This window comes from Mauremys reevesii, linkage group 9 (genome assembly GCF_016161935.1).
Source record: "Mauremys reevesii isolate NIE-2019 linkage group 9, ASM1616193v1, whole genome shotgun sequence".
Lineage (NCBI taxonomy): Eukaryota > Metazoa > Chordata > Testudines > Geoemydidae > Mauremys > Mauremys reevesii.
The window spans coordinates 66,092,982-66,099,155 of NC_052631.1; the positions used below are offsets into that span (position 1 = coordinate 66,092,982).

At 43.1% G+C, this 6,174-nt stretch overlaps 1 long non-coding RNA gene across 2 annotated transcripts in view; it reads left to right on the plus strand.

Moving 5' to 3' along the window:
- LOC120371572 overlaps positions 1-6,174 on the plus strand; it is a 29,841-nt gene that overhangs the window by 1,273 nt on the left and 22,394 nt on the right. The gene's annotated exons all lie outside the window — the stretch shown is intronic.

Below are 6,174 nucleotides of genomic sequence, written 5' to 3' on the forward strand. Positions count from 1 at the left end.
GGAAAAAGTAAGAAGTTAACTCTGTAGTTGCTGGAGGGAATTATCAGTTGGAGTCTGTAAAAACGCTAAAAAGAAAAAGAATTCTTGGTTTCTTTGCAGCCACTCTGAAGGAAAAGTAGGCCCTTTTTCCAAAGAAATGTCTGTAAATAAATCCAGGCAAGAGACTATTTAATTAAAATCATTTGGCTATGAACATTTTAGTCAGATTAGAAAAACATATGGGGTGTCTATTGGAATTTAACCACCCAAGTTGTATGAAAGGAATGTCAAGGAAAAGAACATGTGTAGTGTATATTGTAAAAGGGGTGAGGAAAATGCAAATATGCAATGCTACTTAATTAAAATCCTATTAGGCTCCAAGGGGCTACAATAGGTGGTGTTTTCCTTTTTGGATTACTGTGTGTTTTTGAAAACAAGAGTTAAAGGTAACAGGCAATCAGAACTCTGCTAAAAGTTAATTGTGTCCCTTTTAAGTAAAAGTTTAACCTGTGAATGGCTTTGGATCTAAAAGCAGGCTGGGGGGCATCTGTGTGCTGGTGCGGGTTGCCTAATTGATAAGGTAGAAGCCACCGAAACCTGGCCTGCCTATGAAACAAACACAGAAAAATATGGGGGTAATTCCTCTGTTTTGCCTGCAATCAGCAAAGGTATTTGTATAAGAAAGAAATATTTTAAACAATGACTGATCGCCCCAGAAGGGGTAGAAATATGTTTTTGTCTTTTAAAAATTAGAAAAAACTAATGCCAGCTAAAGAGCAAGCCAACATGCCATGCATTTACTGGCACAATAGAAATTGTGTTCTGTGTCCTATGTCCCTGTGGTGTTTTGTCTTGTGGCTAGAATTGTTGTGTTTAATTTTCTACAGTACAGCCTAGTTTGAAACTAAATGGAAGGGTTAGAGCTAAATGCAGATACTTGTTTATCCAACTTGGAATACAAAGTGGTTTGGATACTATCAGAAAATACTAAGGTTTTAATATATGTGACAGAGGCTGCGCCAAAAGCTTAGAAATGTTCTTGGAGTGCTGCTGGGTGCACTTTACACCCCAAACACCTTTGGCACGCCCCGGACGGCCACCTGATTGCGCCTCAGGTGCTCTTGTCCTATTTGCTCGCACGCACCACTGGATGGCACGCGTGAGCAAAGGAGGGATGATTGCTGCAGTTAATGAGATTGTTATGCACCTAATTTTAATTTGCCTGTGTGATGTTATTGATATAATCTGGGACCATATAGAACAGGGTTGCAACCAAGGTTCTTTAGTAGCACCAAATCTTATGTAAAGGGGGTTATATAAGGTGTCTAAGACCAGGTTATGGGTTGCTGGTTATGATTATGCTGTCTGTATGTCTGTGCCATTTTGTAGTTGTAGTTATGAATATTGATTCTATACTGTTTGTACTTCAAACCTATGCTATGCTTCTGGGTGACATCCCAGACAAGTTGGCGCTAGCTCTGCCTAGCCTGCTTGATGGCCCATTAAGGACCATCAGCTATACAATTGACCCATTGAGAGAAGGCAGATCTGCCTTGTAACTCAGCAAAGTATGCAGGGACTTGTCTCCAGACTCCATTTTGCTGTAATTTTCCACCGTAAGAACAAAGAGGTGTTCTTACACCTGGAAAAGACTATAAAAGGCTGATGCCTCATCTCCATCTGGTCTTCAATCCTGCTTCTTACCTCTGGAGGAACTTTGCTACAAACTGAAGCTTTGAACAAAGGACTGAATGACCCATCCCAGCAGGGGATGTACTCCAGAGACTTGATTTGAACTTGCAGTTTACTCCATCACTGCTTCAAGCCTGAACTAAGAACTTTGCCATTACTGTATGTAATTGATTCCATTTAACCAGTTCTAGCTCTCATCTATATCTTTTTCCTTTTATGAATAAACCTTTACATTTTAGATTCTAAAGGATTGGCAACAGCGTGATTTGTGGGTAAGATCTGATTTGTATATTGACATGGGTCTGGGGCTTGATTCTTTGGGATCGAGAGAACCTTTTTCTTTTATTGGGGTGTTGGTTTTCATACCCATTCATCGCCATGACGAGTGGCACTGATGGTGATACTGGGAAACTGGAGTGTCTAAGGGAATTGCTTGTGTGACTTGTGGTTAGCCAGTGGGGCGAGACCAAAGTCCTCTTTGTCTGGCTGGTTTGGTTTGCCTTAGAGGTGGAAAAAACCCAGCCTTGGGCTGTAACTGCTCCGTTTAAGCAATTTGTCCTGAATTGGCACTCTCAGTTGGGTCCCACCAGAACTGCATCGTTACAGCCTGGTAGTTGGTGTTTTCCATTTCTGTAGTCTTAGATCTGCTGTTTTCCTTCCTGCTGGCCTTGCTATTTTGAAGGCCTGTGCAGCTGGATTTCTTTCGGGCACATTTAAGCCCCGTCTTTCTCAGCTGTCAGCCAGGTCTTGGCTATGAGCAGTGTCCTTGGGCAGGAGCCAGCATCTTATCTTTGGATTGAGTTTGCTAATTGCAGTGTTGAATTCATTTGTTCTCTGCTCCTTTCTTCTTCTCTTTCCCCCCTCGGCCTCTTGTACTTGCAAAGGAAACTTCCGCTTTCCACTCACACACCTTGTACCCTCCCCAAAATGCTTTGTGATGCTTGCAATAGTGTTGGCCACATACAGTGCTGATCTGCCTTTCCTGGAGACTTACTGAGGGAGGAGGGTCAGCAATATAATATTGGAAAGGCAGTTAAAGCTAGAAAAGCAGCACACCCCTTGGGGACCTTTTGTAAATATTCAGACTGATTTTATTCAAATGTCTAAATGTTGCAATTATGAGTATGTGTTAGTATTAGTTGATGTTTTGTAGGGGCAGACACCAAGTCTGTTGTGAAAATTTTGCTTAAGGATTTCATTCCAAGGTTTGCCATACCTGTGAGTATCAACAGTGATCGTGATTCTCATTTTACTGGACAGATTGTAAAGGAGTTATGTGCAGCCTTGCAGATCCAACACAACCTCCACTGTCCCCACCACCTGCATTCTGCCGGGACAGTGAAACGTCAGATTGGGATTCTGAAAAACAAACTGGCCAAGAATTGTGCAGAAATAAACTTAAAATGGCCAAATGCCCTGCCATTAGCATTGATGAGCATGAGGGCCACTCCCAACCAGAAGACTGGACTTAGTCCACATGAGATCCTGACAGGGCACCTGATGCGACTACCGACTGCGCCCCCACTGGCCCTTGCCCAGATGGATATTCATTTGATGGAAGATACAATGCTTAATTACTGCCAGACACTAATGAAATGTGTCAGGTCTTTTTATACACAGATGAAAGAAGCACTACCCAAGGATCCTGAGCAACCCTGCCATTCACTGGAACCAGGAGACTGGGTCTACATAAAGGTCCATCAATGAAAGACCGCTCTGACCCCGCATTGGAAAGGCCCTTACCAAGTCCTGTTAACTACCAACATCACTGTGAAGTGGCAAGGACTGACTGCCTGGACCCATGCTTCTCACTGCAAAAAGGCCCCTCCACCTTGAGATGACCCTCGGACTGCTGATCAGCCTGTCCCTCCTTCGGGTACCTTTTTTTCTCCTTCTGGACAGCAGCAGAAAAGGACAAGGTGAAGTGCTGGTAACCTCTCCCTTGTCCACTAACAGAACCACCATACATTCACCATCTGCTAGAGGAACCCAGTTATTACAGGGTGACGTGCTGGTAACCTCCCCCTGTATGATGCTGAACCATGACTGTTCCAGGAAAGAAGAAGAAGAAGGTATGTTCGTTCCGCTGAAACCACCAAAGTCCAGGGATTCTTGACTACAAAAGACATTAAGAATTGGCCCTGGTGGAAGAGATGGAGTATTGTAACTTGGCAGGGAAGAATTTGTGGAAACCACGCTTGGGTCTGTGGTATTGAATGGTGGTTTGGATTTATTCCGGGGACTGGGCTCTGTGCTTTTGGACAAGTACCTTCAGCATGTATAGCCCTCTCTAATTGGCTTTCAGATGACAAATACCAAAGGCGCCTTGCTGCCATGACCACTGACCCCGCCATTATCCTCACTACCAATACCACCCCTGTAATACATCCTAATACAGACAATACCATATACTCTAATGAAACCCACTGGCCCAGGCCTTTACACCTTAGTGATCCCTGAGGGATGGTGCCAATAGTGCAGCAGCAATTTGGAACATTTACAAAGGTCAACAACATGATGAGAAATTAGAGCAACTGGAAAAGGCCACTGGTCTTATTATTGGAGCATAGTTAACCCAGGTACAGGCTAGGGTTGGTGAATTACATGTTATTTCTGCCTTTAGTTTAATGACCCAGAAGCTGTTGACAGAGATGGTATTGAATATCACTGAGGCAGGAGAGGGATTGCAGTGGTATCTGGCATGTTCAGAAATTCAAGATTTTCTGAATAACCAGCTCATGGCCATTCAGAGTGTTCTTGAACATCAGGCTTGGCCCACTGCCCTTACTAGTGCTTCAGGAATGCCATCTGATCTGTGGCCATGGAGACATACTTGGAGATTTTCAGGGTGGAAGTGCAGATGCTCACAGTGCTCTTTCCAAGCATACGGGCTGGTTGGAGGGGTATGGGCTCCCACATACCGAATCCTGCTGGGTCTGTGGGGAGGATGCAAGTGGGATTGGTTAATTCACTGAGATATTTGGGAAATTTAACCACCTGGTATGCCTAGCCGACTTACAGTCAGTGCTCCTGGAATAATGCCCGATGTTTGGATAAGGATAGGAAGCCAATGGACATTTTGGCCTTTAAAGCCCCCGCAGCTTCAGTGGGTACAAAAGCTGAAGGTAGGAGAAGTTGTCACTGTTTATGACATGTGTTGGGAAGGTATGGGACAAGGAAATACCCTGACAGGACACCTGCTTTTCCAAGCTAATGACAGCAGTGTGTGTGTTAAGGCCACCACTTCACAAGACATACATTTTAATCTCACCACTGCTACAGGCAATAATATTATTTATTGGCCAGCAGATAGAATTTTACAATCAGCCCTTAGGTTTCAGATATCCTTTAATTGGACTGCCTTAGTACCTGACCAGTTCCAAAATTTGCTTTCACTCCTACCAGAGGTCCAGATAATCTCTGAATAACAAGGGCAAATTCATATGCTCCAAAATATATATCAAATCGAAGAGTATGCCTTTCATACAGCCTATGGAGTGTCTATTTTATGTATTAAGTATTGTATTTTATGTATTAAGTATTGTGTTTTATGACTAAGGCTGTACAGCAACCCCATCATATTATTATAATGGGAATGTTAATACTTTTATTGTTGTTGTTTAGTTTAGGGTTAGGTTATTGTTGTTGTTGTAAAGGATGTCTAATAATAGCACCTTCCATGTTCATACTAACCATGCTTTGTCATTGTATTCAATTAAACCCCAGAAGGTTGTACCGTGTGAGCTAGAGAAATACAAGATTTAATGAGAATAGAGGTTTGAGAGTGATTGTTATGCTGGAAGCACAAAAGGGGGGAGTGTGGAAGCAGAGAAAAGGATAAAGGGAATTTGCAGATATCTTAACTTTTAGGAATAAAATAAGGGTCAGGATAACACTAGCTCTAATAACTCAAGATTTCAGGCAAGGCCTGGGCAAGTGGAAAGTGAGTGGAACAAAAAACTGTAAGCAATACTGTTTTTTGACCTTGTGTTAGATAAGAATGGAATATAGACTATAGCAGGAACTGCTGAGAAAAGTAAGATATCAGAAGGAATATGTATAAACAAGATGCGGTTGTTGATCATTATTGTCTGTAACAAAAGGTATAAATGCTTGCCCTAATTGTTTATCTGACGGAGACCTGCCTGGGACGGGGGGAAACCCTGTCTGGGTTTACTCTCCCCTTGCAAGTGTCAGGAAAGTAATCTGTCTCTGACTTGTTGCAACCAACCTGAGAGTGAAGACTCTGTTTTCTTCCAGATGGATAAATACGCAGTAACCAGCATGTGGGGGCTGTTTTTTCCTTAGGAATGGAAGTGAAGACCACTGTGTCCAACTGGAAAGGCAGGGGGAATGTGAGAAGGCAGAATGCAATTGCACAAGCAGGAAACTGGCCAGGACTTGTGAGAAGTGTCATGGGCTATTTTAATGACTACAAATGGGACAGGTACCTGCCCTAGTATCTCAGCCAGATGATGGCATCTACCGTAGCCCAGCAGCCCC